The sequence below is a fragment of the Schistocerca serialis genome, chromosome 5 (assembly GCF_023864345.2).
Source record: "Schistocerca serialis cubense isolate TAMUIC-IGC-003099 chromosome 5, iqSchSeri2.2, whole genome shotgun sequence".
Lineage (NCBI taxonomy): Eukaryota > Metazoa > Arthropoda > Insecta > Orthoptera > Acrididae > Schistocerca > Schistocerca serialis.
Genome location: NC_064642.1, coordinates 275139535 through 275157465, shown reverse-complemented (window position 1 = coordinate 275157465; position 17931 = coordinate 275139535). Strand labels below are relative to the sequence as shown.

The window sequence follows — 17931 nt, the reverse complement described above, 5'->3', positions numbered from 1 at the left end:
GGATAGAAGCCAGTGGCAAGGATGACATTGTAGAGGGTGGCAAGGAGGGAAAGGAAGGAGGGAGGGCAGTGTTTGAGGTGGCGGTAGGTAATGCAGTCGTGGCCGGGAGCAGTGTTGCGTTTAGTGCGGAGTGTGAGGCTGATGTCCTGTGTAGTGATGGGAGTGTTAAGTGCAGAAGGTGGGGTGTGGCCCAAGTACTGGAAGCTAGGAGCAAGGGGAGGAACAGAGGTATTCGTACGGTCCATGACATCAGGGAAGAGGGAATAATCAAAGTGGGGATTATCTGGGATGGAAAAAAACATCAGAGAGGTGGGAGGCAAAGTGGTTGGCCTTACTGAGGTTGTCAGGAAAGGGACGGTCATTAAGGAGGAGAGGGTACTGGGGGGTGGGGCGGTTCCCAGTAAGGCGGTGGAAGGCAGACCAATACTTGGAAGAGTTGATGGGGAGTGTGGTGTTGAGTCGTGTACATGTCTGGCGCCAGGCTCGGCGTTTCTTCGCAACAAGCAGGTTGCGGATGTGTCGCTGTAATTGCCGGTGGCGGGTAAGTGTATCCCGGTCACGAGTGTGGAGAAAAAAGCGGTAGAGGCGGCGGGACTCTCGAAGGAGAAGGACGGCCTGTGGAGGCAGGGCGTGGCGGTGAGGGTGGATGGCTTTGGTGGGGATATGGGTGACGACGGCGTCAGACAATGTCTGGTGCAGGAAGGCAGCAGCGCGAGCGATGTCATCAGGAGACTGGAGGGTAAGGTCGTGGCCGTCAACCTGGGTGTGAATGGAATCCCGGTAGGCATCCCAGTTGGCACGGGAGTAATCATGGACAAGTTTAGGAGGGACGTCAGGGCGAGGAGCGTGGCGGGGATGGCGACCGTTAGAGATAGTGAGGAGGACAGGAACATGGTCACTGCCAATGAGGTCAAGGACATCCGCGGTGATGCGCCCAAGGAGGTTTGGAGAGGCAAGGACCACATCAGGAGTGGTGTTGGATTCGGGCCGGGTGTGCTGAGGCAGGGGAACCAGGTCTCCCTGGAGAGTGGTGAGAAACTGATGCCACCGTCGGAGGTCGGCAGGATCACGGCTGTGGATATTGAGGTCAGCGGCAATCACGTAGGTGGAGAAGGTGCGGTCAATGTGGGCCAGGAAATCGTACGGGATGGGGGTGCGAGGGCGGACATAAATGGTGGCACAGGTGATGGTAAGGGTGGGGAAGAAGAGGCTGAGGGTGAGATGCTCGGCAGGATTGTTAAGGAGAGGTTGGGGCCGGACAGGGAGGTGCTTGAGGTGGCCTATGGCAACTCCGCCACGCGCGAGAGGGTACGGGTTATCGGTGCGGTGTAGAGTGTAAGGAGCCGTGGAGACGGAGAGACGGGGTTGAAGGAAGGTTTCATTTAGGACGAAGGCATCCACGCGGTGCTGACGTAGGGTGTGGAGGAAGAGGAGTTTGTGGGTGGGCAGGGAGCGAATGTTGTGGTACAGGATATGGTACGGTTGTTGTGCCATGGGAGTGGAGAGTTAGACAAGGGTGGTGAGGGGGGTGAAGGTGAAGTGGGCCTGGTTGTGGGAGTATGTGGCATAGGTGGTAAGATGGAAGATGGAACGGGCAGCGAGGGCGATTTGGGAAAGAGTGTGTGAGCGCTGGAAGGGGTGGATGTTTTGGAGCACAATGGTGGTGAAACGGATGATGTCCTCAGCAGTAGGGGGAGGGCGGAGCGAGTTGTTGGGATGGATGGGGTCATCAACAGGACGGACAGGCATGGTGAGCTCAGGGGTTACAGGTGGAGGTTTCGCTTTACACTTCGAGGAGTAGGTAGGATGTGGTTCGTTGCAAGTGTTGCAGGAGGGGGGAGAGCTGAGGTTGGGGCAATGCTTGAGGAAGTGGGAAGCTTTGCAGTGGGGACAAGTAGGGGGGTTCCTGCAGGCAGAGGTAACGTGGTCGTTGTAGGTGAGACAGCGTTGGCAGCGGTAGGATTGGTCGGGGGAACGGGAGGGGTCCACCTTATGGCGCTGATTGTAGATGAGGGCTCCCTCGGTGAGGAGGCGGTCAATGGAGGAGGAGGATTCGGTGAATATCTGCATTAGAAAAGTCGGCACGGCATCATTGAAGATGCGACAGGCTGAGCGGATTTCAATGTCGGGCCGGGAGTTGAGTTCCGCCAACACCTCAGCCTCCGTGATCACGGGGCTAAGCTTCGTGATCACAGCGGTGAAGGTCGGCGGACGCCGAGGAGGTTGAGGCTGACGGGGAGAGGACGGGGTGTGGTTGGGGGTGAGGGTTGCACGTTGGCCAAATTGGATACGGGGGATGCGGGAGAGGAGATCGGTGTGGAGGGAAGCACTGGGGGATTTGATGAGGACCGAGTCCTTGCGAGGAATCAGTTGGGAGATGGGAGCATTGGGGTAGTATTTCCGGATGGCGAGGGTGAGGGAGCGGGCATCAAGGAATTGAGGGTCAGGATTGGAGAGGACAAAGGTGTGGGTGGCAGGCGGGGGGGGGGCGGGGGTCAGAGCCGCGTCCATTGGGGTGGGTGGGTCACGGGGGCTGGGGGTTTTTTTGGAGGAGACTGCAGGGGAAGGGTCAGCATTCGGGCGCTTTGAAGGTTTCGCGGGCACGACCGGGTGGAGAGGGGGCAGGTGTACGGGTTGCAGGGGGAGATGGCGGGGGGCAGGACCACCCTGAGCAGCGGATGACGCAGACGGAGGGGGCGTGGGTGTCACTGAGACTGTGGAACGTCGAGCAGAGATCCGTGCTGGCTTGGAGCCTGTTGGAGGCGGTGCGGGGAGCGGCGGAAAGTCAGTAGCTGTCGATGGGGCGACAGTGATAGGGGAGGAGGAGTTGGGGGTGGTTACAGCCGAATGTGGTGCAGGGGTGGGGTGGACAGGGAGAGAAGGAAGGACGGGAAGTGGGGTGGAGGGGGAGCTCCATGTGATGGTGGTTGGAGCAGCGGAGGGAGAGGTGAAAATGATAGTGGTGGTGGTGGTGGGTTGGGACATGGCGGCGGCGCGCGAGAAGGGCGGCGGCGGCGACCAGACGGCGACGGCGGCGACCGGCAGGCGGCTGCGGCGGCGGCGGCGAGCACCGGCAGGCGACGGCGGCGGCGAGCCCCGGCAGGCGACGGCGGCGGCGGCGGCGGCGGCGGCGGCGGCGGCGAGGACCGGAAGGCGGCCAAGCGGCGGCGCAGACGGCGACGGCGGCGATCAGCAGGCGGCGGCGGCGGCGGCGAGGACCGGAAGGCGGCGACCAAGCGGCGGCGGCGGCGGCGGCGGCGGCAGGCAGTATGGACGGCAAGCAGACGACACGGCAGGGAAACGGCGGGGATCTTCCACGTCGAAGGTGCACCCTGAGAGCAGCCCAGGCAGTGAAACTCTTCGATGAAGAAGAGAGGGAATCCAACCCTCGAATGTGTAACGAGAATTGTTGTGGGTTTCCTTTATATTGTTCCACATGTATTTTTATGCTGAGAGTGAACTTTCTCTTATCTATTGGTAAGTCTCGCCCTCAGGTACTAGTTATACACTAATGGCCATTAAAATTGTTACACCACGAAGATGATGTGCTACAGACGTGAAATTTATCCGACAGGACGAAGATGCTGTAATATGCAAATGATTAGCTTTTCAGAGCATTCACACAAGGTTGGCGCCGGTGGCGACACCTACAATGTGCTGACATGAGGAAAGTTTCAAACCGATTTCTCATACACAAACAGCAATTGACCGGCGTTGACTGGTGAAACGTTGTTGTGATGCCTCGTGTAAGGAGGAGAAATGCGTACCATGTTTCCGACTTTAATAAAGGTCGGATTGAAGCCTATCGCGAATGCGGTTTATCGTATCGTGACATTGCTGCTCGCGTTGTTCGAGATCCAATGACTGTTAGCAGAATATGGAACCGTTGGGTTCAGGAGGGTAATACGGAACGCCGTGCTGGATCCCAACGGCCTCGTATCACTAGCAGTCGAGACGACAGGCATCTTATCCGCATGGCTGTAACGGATCGTGCAGCCACTTCTCGATACCTGAGTCAACAGATGGGGACGTTTGAAAGACAACAACCATCTGCACTAACAGTTCGACGAAGTTTGCAGCAGCATGGACTATCAGCTCTGAGACCATGGCTGCGGTTACCTTTGACGCTTCATCACAGAGAGGAGCTCCTGCGATGGTGTACTCAACGACGAACCTGGGTGCACGAATGGCCAAACGTCATTTTTTCGGATGAATCCAGGTTCTATTTACAGCATCATGATAGTCGCATCCGTGTTTGGCGACATCGCGGTGAACGCACATTGGAAGCGTGTATTCGTCATCGCCATACCGGCCTATCACCCGGCGTGATGGTATGGGGTGCCATTGGTTACACGTCTCGGTCACCTCTTTTTCGCATTGAACAGTGGACGCTACATTTCAGATGTGTTACGACCCGTGGCTCTACCCCTCATTCGATCCGTGCGAAACCCTACATTTCAGCGGGATAATGCACGACCGCATGTTGCAGGTCCTGTACGGGCCTTTATGGATACAGAAAATGTTCGACTGCTGCCCTGGCCAGCATATTCTCCAGATCTCTCATCAATTGAAAACGTCTGGTCAATGGTTGCCGAGCAACTGGCTCGTCACAACACGCCAGTCACTACTCCTGAGGAGCTGTGGTATCGTGTTGAAGCTGCATGGGCAGCTGTACCTTTACACGCCATCCAAGCTCTGTTTGACTCTATGCCCAGGCGCATCGAGGCCGTTATTACGGCCAGAGGTGGTTGTTCTGGGTACTGATATCGAAGGATCTATGCACCGAAATTACGTGAAAATGTAATCACATGTTAGTTCTAGTATAATATGTTTGTCCAATGAATACCCGTTTATCATCTGCATTTCTTCTTGGTGTAGCAATTGTAATGGCCAGCAGTGTATAATACACTGTCTTGGGATTCTGCACCAATTACAACTGCATTAGAATGTTAGTGATGCATATACCTGTAAAGTCTACTGTGTTTAGGCAAGAGAAGGAAATGCTAAGCCAGCAAAAAGAAAATTATCGTATTACTCAAAGCTCGACACAGTTCTTCATGCATCCATGTCTCCTCAACTACATTCATAGTATGGCTGACAACTTGAGACCAGTCCTGTGATGTAACATTTGCAATGACTTCTTTTGTCAGCGTTTCAACGTCGCTGGGCGTAAATTTCTTGTTGGTTTCTGCCACTTTACTTTTCACCTATGCCATATATTCTCAGTCGGATTTAAAGAAGCATGATGCGGAGGAATGTTTGGACTACACTCTTTAGGGTTAGCCATTTCGATGACCCGATAGCGTGGAGTTTTTAGCTTGTACAGTACTACGAATTCCGTTAACTTCGGCTTTATCCATGACAGCTGAGTAGGATTGCGCATTGTCCATTACTGTTGTCAAATTCGGAGGAATATTTTTCAGCGGAACATTAACTTCACAGCCGGTGAACGTGTTCTTTGAAGTCCACTTATATCGTGAATATTGTGTTTAGACATGGTGCACTGTTATTATTAATGCAGAACCAAAACGAATACCCGACGACTGTAGAACACTTCCAACACCAGAAAATGTCACTTTACAACGTGAGCTAATGAACGTAGGTGCCTCTAATGCGCTACACTACATGGTACTAATTATCCACTGCGTGGAAAAACAGGCGCTTTACCAACCGAATTGCTGGCGGAGTGATAGGGAAAGCCGGCTCGCTATTGGTGTTACTTGGGCGATGGCGTCATGTCACCTCCGATGACACAAAGCCAGAAGCCACAACTAATTTCAAACGCACTACAGGCCTACACTGACATAATAATGGTCACTCCTCTGAAGGCAGCACATTGAACTTCTCTTGCGCTACCAGTCGGCCATGCAGACGCTCACAGCCCAGACTGCGAGCTAGCGTAAGCGCTTTTGCTCGCCCAGGAGCATCCTCAACAGGCCTACTGTAGTCTAAGACATGTGGTACTAGAGATTTATTTTAACATGTGTTGAAAGGTTGAATAACTGCGAGCAGTTATTTATGATAATTTATTTTGTGTTTACAAGTTTCATGCTAGTTTGTTCATGTTCTAACGAAGGGACAATGTATGAATTTCATTGCATTTCATTTGCCTGCGTTTCCGCTTCAAAGATTTTGTGTTCGGTGTCCACCCACAAGGATTTTAGTTCTAAGAATCTCTCTAGGCGGATGCTGCGATTGTTTCCTAGAAAAGGCTTGGCCTTTGAGTTGGTCTTCTCGCTCTTCATTTGGGAAAATTTTACAAATTTCAGGAGACATTTAGCCGATTTTGTGTTGTTTCCATGGAACACAACGAGGAGGTAGTCTCTTCTCGTCTAACAACACATTTATATACAATATTTACCAGACTGCTAATGAATGCATTAAACTACTTTTCAATATTTACAAATATTTCAATGACTGTGACGTTTTCCTCGTCATTGTAACTTCTGTTTGGAGTTACTTTACAGCCTTTGCAGTCGTTCTGTCACTTCTCATTGCTAACTTTTTTTCCTTTTCCGTCAAAGTTTACTATTCGTCCCTACTCTGCATTTGCTCGAAGATTTTTTAGTAACGAGAAAATATTCGGATTAATTTTATTAACGTATTTATTCTTCGATTCCATCCTTCTGATACGATATTAGTACGATGGCTCGTTCCAGTGCAGTTTCACATCTCTCTTAGCTTTTATTCTCTTGAATACGTGAATACATAGACAATTATCATTCATCACTGCCCGGGTTAGAAGTGATAGCGTATTTCTTCGTTTTCCTTATACGCTATAACACGGTCGCAACACTGAACTTGTTTCCACAAACATTGATTAAAATGTTAACTGTAACTAGTACTCTCTCTTCCAGGAAACAAAATGCTAGCTGCATGGACGATGGCAGTTTCGAAGTCCATCATCAGAGATGCAGGGTTTCACCAAGGCACGTTAGTTTTCATAGCTTTAAAAAGAAAGCGTTTATATGTTTCTCAATCCTTATTTCGCAGCAAAGCGTAAAGAAGTGGGATGTTGTTGGTTTCCTCCAAAGAACTATTAAGGTCGGCGTGCAGTATAAACGACTGTCCAAACTGCTTGCTCGAACTCTTTAACGTTCCATCCACAAACAATGATTCGCCGTGTGATGTTTTCCATTTTCGCTGGCATACACTAGTGCTCTGTCATTCGGTCCCCTGTTGCTATCTGCAGTTAAAATCTTATTACCATCAATCTTCAGTAACTTATTTTCTAGGAAGACTGTTTCTCCAAAGTCGATGGAATCTTGTGTAGTTCCCATATATTTTCGCCTAATGCGATGTAACGATTGTTTCGTACTTCTGGGTGGTGGTAACCATGCTAGTAAGTCATAGCCTGAATTGAAGAGCTGCCCTACTTCTTCACAGTAAAGTGAAGAAACTGTAGCCTCTGCTTTTTTTTTTTTTAGTCCACTTCTTTTTCGCACTTCAGTTGGTGATTCATCTAGAATACAAACATGATGGCTACCTTTGCCTAGAACTTCGTTATTTTTTGTGGATGGTCTTCCTTGGCAGTTATTCTTTTTAAAGTTTACCTAACGCCAATAAGTCACTTCTTGTTTGCTGGTGTAGTCCACTATGCATTGAGGACCACTGAAAAGTTCTTCCCTTTGGTGGTCTCAGCACTAAAGCCCGGAACACTACTTGTCACTCAGAAGTCAACTGAAGTACTGAACTCTGAGAGAAAGCTACACACATTATGGACAGTTGCACGGACAGTGAACTTGGGCAGGAAACGGGTTTTGGCCTTATACAGAATACGTTGCAGGTAGCGGCGGGCAGGCCGGTGTATCCTGCTTCTGGAACGCCCTGTCCACTATTACAGTGACCTTGGCTCCGTACAAATGTCAATACATGCCGTCTCCGTACAACTGTCGCTCCGTGCACACCAACAGACAGCGAGGTATGAGCCACGAAGGAACACCGTTTTTATGTGCGGAATTTTGTAACATATCAGGTAGTGCATGCTGTCGCATGCGTACTGATTTATTATGCGGATTTTAGTGCTGGGTTTCTCCCTATAGATGTTCTGTTCGCATTCGATGCAGCTCTTTCCATTTTTACAGAGAAGCTACATCTTTAAGAGAAGTTGAATCTGTCAGGAAGAAAGGAATTCGGAAGGGATTGGCTGAGGTCTATAGCAAGGGACCAAGACATTTGCCTGAATTGAAAATGATGAAAATGGCTCTGAGCACTATGGGACTTAACATCTGAGGTCATCAGTCCCCTAGAACTTAGAACTACTTAAACCTAACTAACCTATGGACATCACACACATCCATGCCCGAGGCAGAATTCGAACCTGCGACCGTAACGGTCTCGCAGTTCCAGACTGAAGCGCCTAGAACCACTCGGGAAAATGATGAAACCACAGAAACTTAGCCGGCCAGAGTGGCCGAGCGGTTCTAGGCGCTACAGTCTGGAACCGCGCGACCGCTACGGTCGCAGGTTCGAATCCTGCCTCGGGCATGGAAGTGTGTGACGTCCTTAGGTTAGTTAGGTTTAAGTAGTTCTAAGTTCTAGGGGACTGATGACCTCAGCAGTTAAGTCCCATAGTGCTCAGAGCCATTTGAACCATTTTGAACAGAAACTTATTGTCAAGGTTATCGGCGGATGGATTCGAACAACCTCACTACCGAATCCGGGGATGCTAGTACAATGGCCCAACCTGCAGATCTATCGCAATCGTTGGAGAATTTGGAAAAACTGGTTGCCGCATATTGTTTTAAAATTAAATAAAAACAAATTGCAAGAAAATAAAGAATTCTGATATTGCATATTTGCCATTAAATGTGCGTCTGGTCACTTGATAGTGCACGAATGCTTGCTTATTGCAAGATTTAATGTAATGGAATTCCTGGTTTCAGTTATTATATCATTACTAGACCTAAGTAGATTTTGGACGAAAGGGGATGACGAAGGAGGCGGCTGAGATACAGGAAGCAATCGGCCCGGACGAGTTGAAACAGCCCTCTGAAAAAATCTTTTAGAAGCAAAGGGTTGTACTATCATCACATACTCCCCCCACCCTACATAAACCCCTCCCCATCGTTCCGTATCGGAACTGTTGGAGCAGATTAGTAGACATTTTGGCATTTGCGGTACTAATGATAGATGTTGGAGCAAATTTTTAAAGAAATGCAACCATCGGTGTTTGGTGATATTTTTGTTGATTAACATGATATTTGGGGGAAACAAGCAAATCCTACTATTTTTATGCACTGATTTTAACATAACCTTATTTGTAATGTTGTTTACCACTTCGCTTTTTTACAAAATACTGAATTTTTAAAATCCCAAAGTAATACCAGTTGCCAAATAACGACTCCAGTGCTAATATTAAACAGCTATAGAAAGGTAACTGGGCTATTGTAGTAGTGTGTATATATTCTTCACTTATCGTAACACAAGTGGAAGAATCAAAATCGGTTTTCCGCTTCTTTTTTTGTTACAAACTTATCTATAATTAGGAAGTATCTCAAAAGGACACACCGATAGAAACAGTAAATGGCCGTACTGACATTAAAGTAAGAACGGAACTCATTAGCAAAACAACAAATCAGCTGAAGTAGGCCGAACAATGTATAGTAGTTGTTCTTGCCTAAATTAGGGATGGGCGATAGCCGGTAGTGCTATCGATATGTACAAAGTTTAAATGTATCGCTGGTCTTATTAACCATTATTTGTGCGCATCCCTTTTTCGTCATAGGATTGAAAATCAAAATATATTTCAGTTACACTACACGACAGCTATATCATACGTAACATCATTTAGATGATACTGGTGTCCAGAGCCCCCCAGATCCCCTTTGGCTGCGTCCTTGACACCACTACACAAACAAATGATGAACGAAAAACACAGAGTGACAGCTAGTAACACTATAAATCGTAAAAGCACGAAACCAAAGCATATTGAACTGTGGAAACATGGTGTTAAGTCGAAACGTGTTCGTAAAACGCCCAACGTCCTATATCTTGAATACGCAGACCAATTAAGTACAACTCCAGGATGGCACATATCAGCAAATGAGATTGCAAGTAGTAAGCAGAAACAAATGGTAATTTAACATCACGGTGCTACAAATTGCTGTTTATCACCTCATATAAGAGAATAATAAAAACCGGTAATGTAGTAACAAGTCTGTAATTACTGTATAACCAGTTATTAGATACAAAAACAAACATGTGTTACTAGCCACTGAAGGTGCTTCACAAATCAAAACAAGCGAAAAGCATATGGCTGAGTATAAACCGTATTATTTCCTGAATAAAGTGGAGTGTGCGTTGATATGAAACCTCCTGGAAGATTAAAACTTGGTGTCACCGCCAGACACCACACTTGCTAGGTGGTAGCCTTTAAATCGGCCGCGGTCCGTTAGTATACGTCGGTCCCGCGTGTCACCACTGTCAGTGATTGCAGACCGAGTGCCGCCACACGGCAGGTCTAGAGAGACGTACTAGCACTCGCCCCAGTTGTACAGCCGACGATCATATCAATGGTTCACTGACAATTACGCTCTCATTTGCCGAGACGATAGTTAGCATAGCCTTCAGCTACGTCATTTGCTACGACCTAGCAAGGCGCCATAGCATTTGATAATTAATATTGTGAAGCTTGTACAGTAACGAGAGATGTTCACCAATTGTGGATTAAAGTTAAGTATTACAGCAACTGCGTCCGTATTCTACGTTCTCATTTCCTTGTAATGTTCCAGACCTCACGCCAGCCTGCGTGAGCTAAACGCGTGCCTTTCGGCTACCTTACCGTGGCTTGGCTGTCTGGCCAAGTCACTACAAAAACCATGTGCCGGACCGAAACTCGAACTGAAGGCATTTGCCTTCCACGGCCAAGTACTGTACTGAGTGAGGTACCGAAGTACGACTCACGGCCCGTCCTTCACGAGTGTCTCATCTCCTACCTTCAAACGTCTGGTCTTGTGAGTTTTGCAGGAGAATTTCTGCGAAGTCTGAAATGTAGAAGATGGGGTACTGTCTGAATAACAGCTGTGATTAGTGGTACTGAATCGTGTTTGGGCAGCTCAGTCGGTAAAGCATTTGCCCGTGAAGGGTAAAGGTTTCAAGTTCGAGTCTCGCTCTGCAAAAATGGCTCTGAGCACTATGGGACTGAACTTCTGAGATCATCAGTCCCCTAGAACTTAGAACTACTTAAACCCAACTTACCTAAGGACATCACACACATCCATGCCCAAGGAAGGATTCGAATCAGCGACCGTTGCGGTCGCTCGGTTCCAGACTGAAGCGCCTGCAACCGCTCGACCACCCCGACCGGCGTCTCGCTCTGCCACACAGTTTTAATCTGCCAGGAGGTTTCGGCTTTCCTTTCATTTATTTACATTAGACGATCCACATCTCACAGAACTTTAATTTCGTGTTTAGAACTACGGAATGTTTCGTTGTATTTGTTCGATTGAGTAATCTTGTACTTATCTTTTTACTGTATATCCTAAAATTACAGAGCACTACCTATTTTTAATTTCAGTGGATTCAACACATATTTAGACGGTAAATGGCATATTTCATATACCGAAAAGTTCTGCACAGCTCTAACTAACATCTCCTTCTGAAGGAGAGACATTTGGAACCAGAACGGGTTATGGAACACAAAAACAGGTAACACAATCTGTATGCTTTTTGATTTAATCCAAGCATACTGCCAGAAAATTACCTTCTTCATTTGTGTTAAAGGCTGCCATTCATTCCCTAACAAACATTGGTGTGGTTATATGGAATTAGGGACTTACAAAATATTTATGTACGGAAGCCTTTTAGTAGCTCTTCTCTTTTATCAAAGTTTCTGCAAATCTATTAGGATTTTTATCTTCTTAACCAATAACATAATTCCGCGCAGACGAGGAGCAGCAAAGCATGTTCACAAGCCACAGCTCAACGGTATATGTTATCTGCTTGCACATGTAGATCCCACCTCGCGCGACTAGCAATACGTCATTGTTCGCACTACCTTCCCATTTAACCATTACGAAGTTCTGAGTCCAAACTTTCTGCCACCTACCTCTTCTGACTCCCATTCGTCTTTGTCCAAATTATGCAGGGTACAGGGTGTTATGAGTATTTCTACTGATGTCTGAGGACAATGTGATGAAAATATCACATGGCCATTTATTTTATTTCCGGGTTAATAACTGTGGATACTAGTACGAATAATATCTTTTTGGGTTGGTTAGTGACTCCTAGTACTCGCGGCATAAGAAAGCCACTAATATTTATTTTCTCTTTGGACGTGTGGATGCAAAATTGATCGTCTTTCCTGGTAGGAGTTACGATCGAGCAGAAAACATCAAGTAGTAAATTAAGTTACATGTTTGTGGGAAGGCTGTTAGACAGAGAGATAAAGCAACTAAAACATTGAAGTCTACACATATTTAGGTACCAACGATTACAATATCAGTAAGTATATCCCTGATACCCTGAATGTTAACAACTCTACGTAACGGTTACTCCTGGTATCACCATGCTCTTCTAAGCCTTAAACGTCTCTTTCCAATAATATTAACAATTATTTACGTTTTTCACTAATATTTCCTTCTACTGTATGGTTCAAATCCCCGAGCGTAAAGTCAGATTTCGGTTTTCCGTGATTTCGCTTAATCACTTAAGGCGTTTGCGGGGATAGTTCATTTGAAAGGGAGCAGCTGACTTTCTTCCTCATTTTTCCGCAGTCCAAGGACATGTATCCTCTCAAATCACCTCGTCATTGATAGGACGTTAAACCTTTAATAGTCCTTCGTTCTTTTCTTTTCTTCTTGTGATCAACTGTCAATTGCCTAGTTTCACTCCATACAGATATCTTTTCTACTCAATTTACCAAGTAACCTGCACGACACACAGTGGCTTGAGGAGTGTGGATGTAGATGGAGAAGACAGGAATAGTCCTTCTGCAACTGTGCGTTCATGTGTCAAGATTTACATTACCGATTGATGACACAAAGTCGTCACCTGAATAAGGCTATTAGTGTAGCTATGTAGCTGACAAACGATGGCTTAACACGGGTACAGAATATTTATTATATCTTTGTGTTGACAAATAAGTTTCAGTTTGGAAGAACCCTCTGATCATTTAATGCTGTTGTCAGACGAAAGCAAACCTGAAACATTGGAGTAAGTTACTAAACTGAGAAAAGTTCAGAAAAACGAACTTCTGGCAGTACGTGCCATTGCGTCCCTAAAATCTAGCAGAGAGAATTACCATACGGAAAGTGTAAAATACATCAGTTCCTCATTGTATGCGATTCGTAGTTCTTATTCTTATCGATAAGGAAGCTTCCTTCCAAATAATTGCTCACCTGCACACATCCAATAACACTAACAACTCTCCCCAGACAGAGTGTATTGTTCCTATTTCGGACCTACATTGTAATGAATCGTTTTTTTTTTTTTTTGTAGTTAAGGAAAAACACAAACTTTCAAACGCAGGAAGATTTATCTTTTAGTACCGTCTAAGCGAAAGGACAATAATGTTGTGACATTGTTTCAGCTGGACATGCGATACGGGAATTTATTTAAAGAGCTGTCGCAGAGGAATATTGTTTTGCTTTATGAAGCGTGCTTGTTTGATGGTGATTGTGTTGTGCCTGAGTCCATATACGCGTATCTGTCACCCGTATGGCACACGAGGGAGGTGGCGCTGCTCTCCGTCTGTGGTTGCGAGTAAATTAAATTTCACCCTGGGGGAAACCAGAATCTACAGGAGCGCTCCGTCTGCGTTGCCCACCGCGGACGAGATTGGCTGCATTTAATATGGAATTCCTGATTATGCAGCTAACGTAAAGCCTGTCATAAGGACAACTATATATGACATTCCTGTCGTATGCGTGAAACAGAAAAGCGAAACCGCGTCAGCTCGTTTCAGGTGGTGCCGAATACCAAGTCGTATTCGTGTTTCACATTTCTCAATAGAGAATTGTAACCTTGTTGCCCATTTCCTCAAACTCTTTAGCACTCAGGAATATCGGTATCTAGAGAAGCAAAAAACGATATTCGTAGAGCTGACCCGGGGATTATACGCATATCAAAAAAAGTTTTGCATCATCCCTGTTCCGAGAACCCCTGTAGACAGACGTTGATTGTGGATATTGTATCACAGACACAGTCCCTTTGATTGTTCACAGATGTCAGTAAACTCACCCAAAGATGTAAACAACCATGAATGAGCAGCGCCTGTTGGACGGAGGGGGTCCGACAGCCGATCAGTTCCAGTCATTCCACCAGGAAGGAGGTACACGGCTCGTGTTGTCTGTAGTTCAGCCATGTCTAGAAGGTCAACACCACTTTTCGATCGCGGCCGCATTGTTACTTTTGTGCCAGGAAGGGCTCTCAACAAGGGAAGTGTCTAGGCGTCTCGGAGTGAACCAAAGCGATGTTGTTCCGACATGGAGGAGATACAGAGAGGCGGGAACTGTCTATGACATGCCTCGCTCAGGCCGCCCAAGGGTTGCTACTGCAGTGGATGACCGCTACCTAAGGATTACGGCTCAGAGGAACCCTGACTGCAACGCCACCTTGTTGAATAATCCTTTTCGTGCAGCCACAGGACGTCGTATTACGATTCAAACTGTGCGCGATAGGCTGCAAGATGCGCAGCTTCACTCTCGACGTCCATGGCGAGGTCCATCTTTGCAACCACGACACCATGTAGCACGGTACAGATGGGCCCAACAACATGCCGAATGGACTGCTCAGGATTGGCATCACGTTCTCTTCGCCGATGAGTGTCGCATGTACCTTCAACCAGACAATCGTCGGAGACATGTTTGGAGGCAACCTGGTCAGGGTGATCGCCATCGATACACTGCCCACAGAGTGCAGCAAGGTGGAGGTTCCCTGCTATTTTGGGGCGATATTATGCTGGTGGTCATGGTAGGCGCCGCAACGGCTGTACGATACGTGAATGCCATACTCCGACCCATACTGCAACCGTATCGGCAGCATATTGGCAAGGCATTTGTCTTCATAGACGACAGTTCACACGTCCATCGTGCACATCTTGTGTATGATTTCCGTCAGGGTAACGACATTACTCGACTAGAACGACCAGCATGTTCTCCTGACACAAACCTTATCTAACATGCCTTGGATCATGAGATTTTCACTCTGCAGCGGAGTGTGCGCTGATATGAAACTTCCTGGCAGATTAAAACTGTGTGCCCGACCGAGACTCGAACTCGGGAGAGCTTCTGTACAGTTTGGAAGGTAGGAGACGAGGTACTGGCAGAAGTAAAGCTGTGAGTACCGGGCGTGAGTCGTGCTTCGGTAGCTCAGTTGGTAGAGCATTTGCCCGCGGAAGGCAAAGGTCCCGAGTTCGAGTCTCGGTCGGGCACACAGTTTTAATCTGCCAGGAAGTTTCATGCCTTGGATAGATTGAAAAGGGCTGTTTATGGTCGATGTGACCCACCAACCAGTCTGAAGGATCTACGCCGAATCGCCTTTGAGGAGTGGGACAATCTGTACCAACAGTGCCTTGGTGAACTTGTGGACAGTGTGCCACGATGAATACAGGCATGCATCACTGCAAGGGGACGTGCTACTGGGTATTATAGGTGCCGGTGTGTACAGCAGTCTGGACCACCACCTCTGAATGTCTCACTGTATGGTGGTACAGCATGCAATGTGTGGTTTTGATGAGCAATGAAAAGGGCGGGAATGATGTTTATGTTGATCTCTATTCCAGTTTTCTGTACAGATTCCGGATCTCTCGGAACCGAGGTGATGCAAAACTTTTTTTTATGTGCATACAGCGACAGAAATAATTAGGCCTACGACGCTTAATCGTAATTCCACGTTTAACTTAAAGTGGGACAGTTTTTACCTTTTGAAACGGGATCACGATATTTAATCACATTATCCCTGATGTCCATCTGATCTTGTTCCAGGCTACCTGCTTCGTACTCAGGTTTCTTACTGTTTTCACTTCGTCCAGCACACTGATATTTCCCCTTCTTATTTTGTTCCGTCCTTGCAATTTACCGTCGTTAGCTGCAGTCCAAATTCCATTTCTTTGCAATGTATGTTCCATCCAGTCTGCTTTCCTTTCATTACCCTGGTTTAGGAGAGTTCTTTGTCCCTGTACCCTTTCCACCACTTCACTACTCTTAACTCACCTGTTCTATTTCCTCCATACAACTCCAAATTCACCTTTCTGAGGCATCAATATGGTCCCGTTCTCTCTTCTTCAAAGTCCAGCTTTCATGGCAGCACAGAAGAATCTAACCATTTTAATTCCAACCCCAGTCTGCTGCATAGTAAGCGTTTATTTTCCTGGAAAGCTTGGTTGCCACTACACTTCTTGCTAATTCTTTTTCACTCATCCATTTATCAGATAACATGCTCTACAAATATCTGTACTGTCAACTTCTTCAATTTGACCTTGTGTTGTTTTCACTTTCATATCCTCTTTGTCATGTAATCTAATCATCTTTGTTTTCTCCGCCTTTTTTTCATTCCGCACTCTTGCAGTCTTTCTTCACTACAGAATACGTTTTTTAAGTGAATTAGATCTATAGACTGCCGCACTCTTTCGCACGTTTCAGCCACTTTCCGAATAACGTCACAAGTGTCGTGAAAATTCTGTTGAAGGGTCTGCAGATCGGGAACTGGTTCAGCATACACAACACTTTTCAGATGCCCACACAGGTAGAAATTAAGTTCGTTTGAGTCGGCGCCATCTACCGTGGCAAAGATGTATTTCCGGACACATGTTTATAGGACCTTTTTCCCCTCTGTTTCCAGTCAGGAACACGTCCCTGCATGCTACAGGGCCTCTGTGTCTCATCCAAAGATCGACGAAGGTGTCGACGAACTGCAGTGCGGAAGTGGAGTGGTGCTCCGTAATGTACAAACCACGTAACCTGTCGTATTACCAGAGGCACATTCTCAAGCAGCGCAGCGAGAGCATTCCGCAGGAAGTCCAGGTACGTTCCTCCGTCGAGACGTTGTGGAAAAATAACCAGTCAAAGTATGTGGTCGCCAATTGTCGCTGCTCAAATTCAAATGGTTCAAATGGCTCTGACCACTATGGGACTTAACACCTGAGATCATCAGTCCCCTAGAACTTAGAACTACTTAAAGCTAACTAACCTAAGGACACCATACACATCCATGCCCGAGGCAGGATTCGAACCTACGACCGTAGCGGTCGCGCGGTTCCAGACTGTAGCGCCTAGAACCACTCGGCCACAACGGCCGGCTGTCCCTGTCCACACACTGATGCTGAAACGATGCTGATGAGACACCTCAACCATTCCCCGAGGAGTGTCTGTAGCGAACAGATGACGATTACGTAGAGACATGATGCCATTTCTGGTAAAGGTTGCTTCGTCAGTAAAGAGCATTAATGACAAAAATCCCATATGGTGTTGGTCTGCTGCAAAACCATCGACAAAATGCGTCCCATAGAGGGAAACCTGCAGCCCAACTCCTTGCACTCGTTGCAGGGGATGGTGACAGTAGCGGTTGTCATGCAATACATACATACTTGTATTTTGGCTTGCACCATATTGGCTAGCCGTTTGCCGAAGCTTGTACTCGGACGCGTCTCAATATCCTGTAGAACGCTATTCTCCAAATCTGATGTACGTACAGTCCGCCAGCTCCCTACATGTTCGTCTGAAAGGACTCGTGATCACACAAATGCCCAAAAAGGGCTTGAAAAGTTGTGTGATGTGGTTGGCACCTGTGAGGGTATTAGTTGTAAAGCCGTGCTGCCTCTCGACCGTTTCCATCTGCTTGGCCGTGAACTAACACCATCTCTGCTTGTTCCCGACATCAATACCGAATCATGTGGCTGTTTACAGTAACTGCACTGCGTCAGTCACACAGCTTACTTCACACAAGGGACACCCTGCGGGTGCTCAAAGGAAATTTCATTCGTCGGCGCCA

The 17931-nt window shown here is 47.2% G+C and overlaps 1 non-coding gene across 1 annotated transcript; it reads left to right on the top strand.

The window, feature by feature from the left end:
• Positions 1-15299: 15299 nt before the first annotated feature.
• Trnap-cgg (transfer RNA proline (anticodon CGG)) lies at positions 15300-15374 on the top strand. Its single transcript has one exon. It is a non-coding gene; the product is annotated as a tRNA-Pro (tRNA).
• The last annotated feature ends 2557 nt before the right edge of the window (positions 15375-17931 follow it).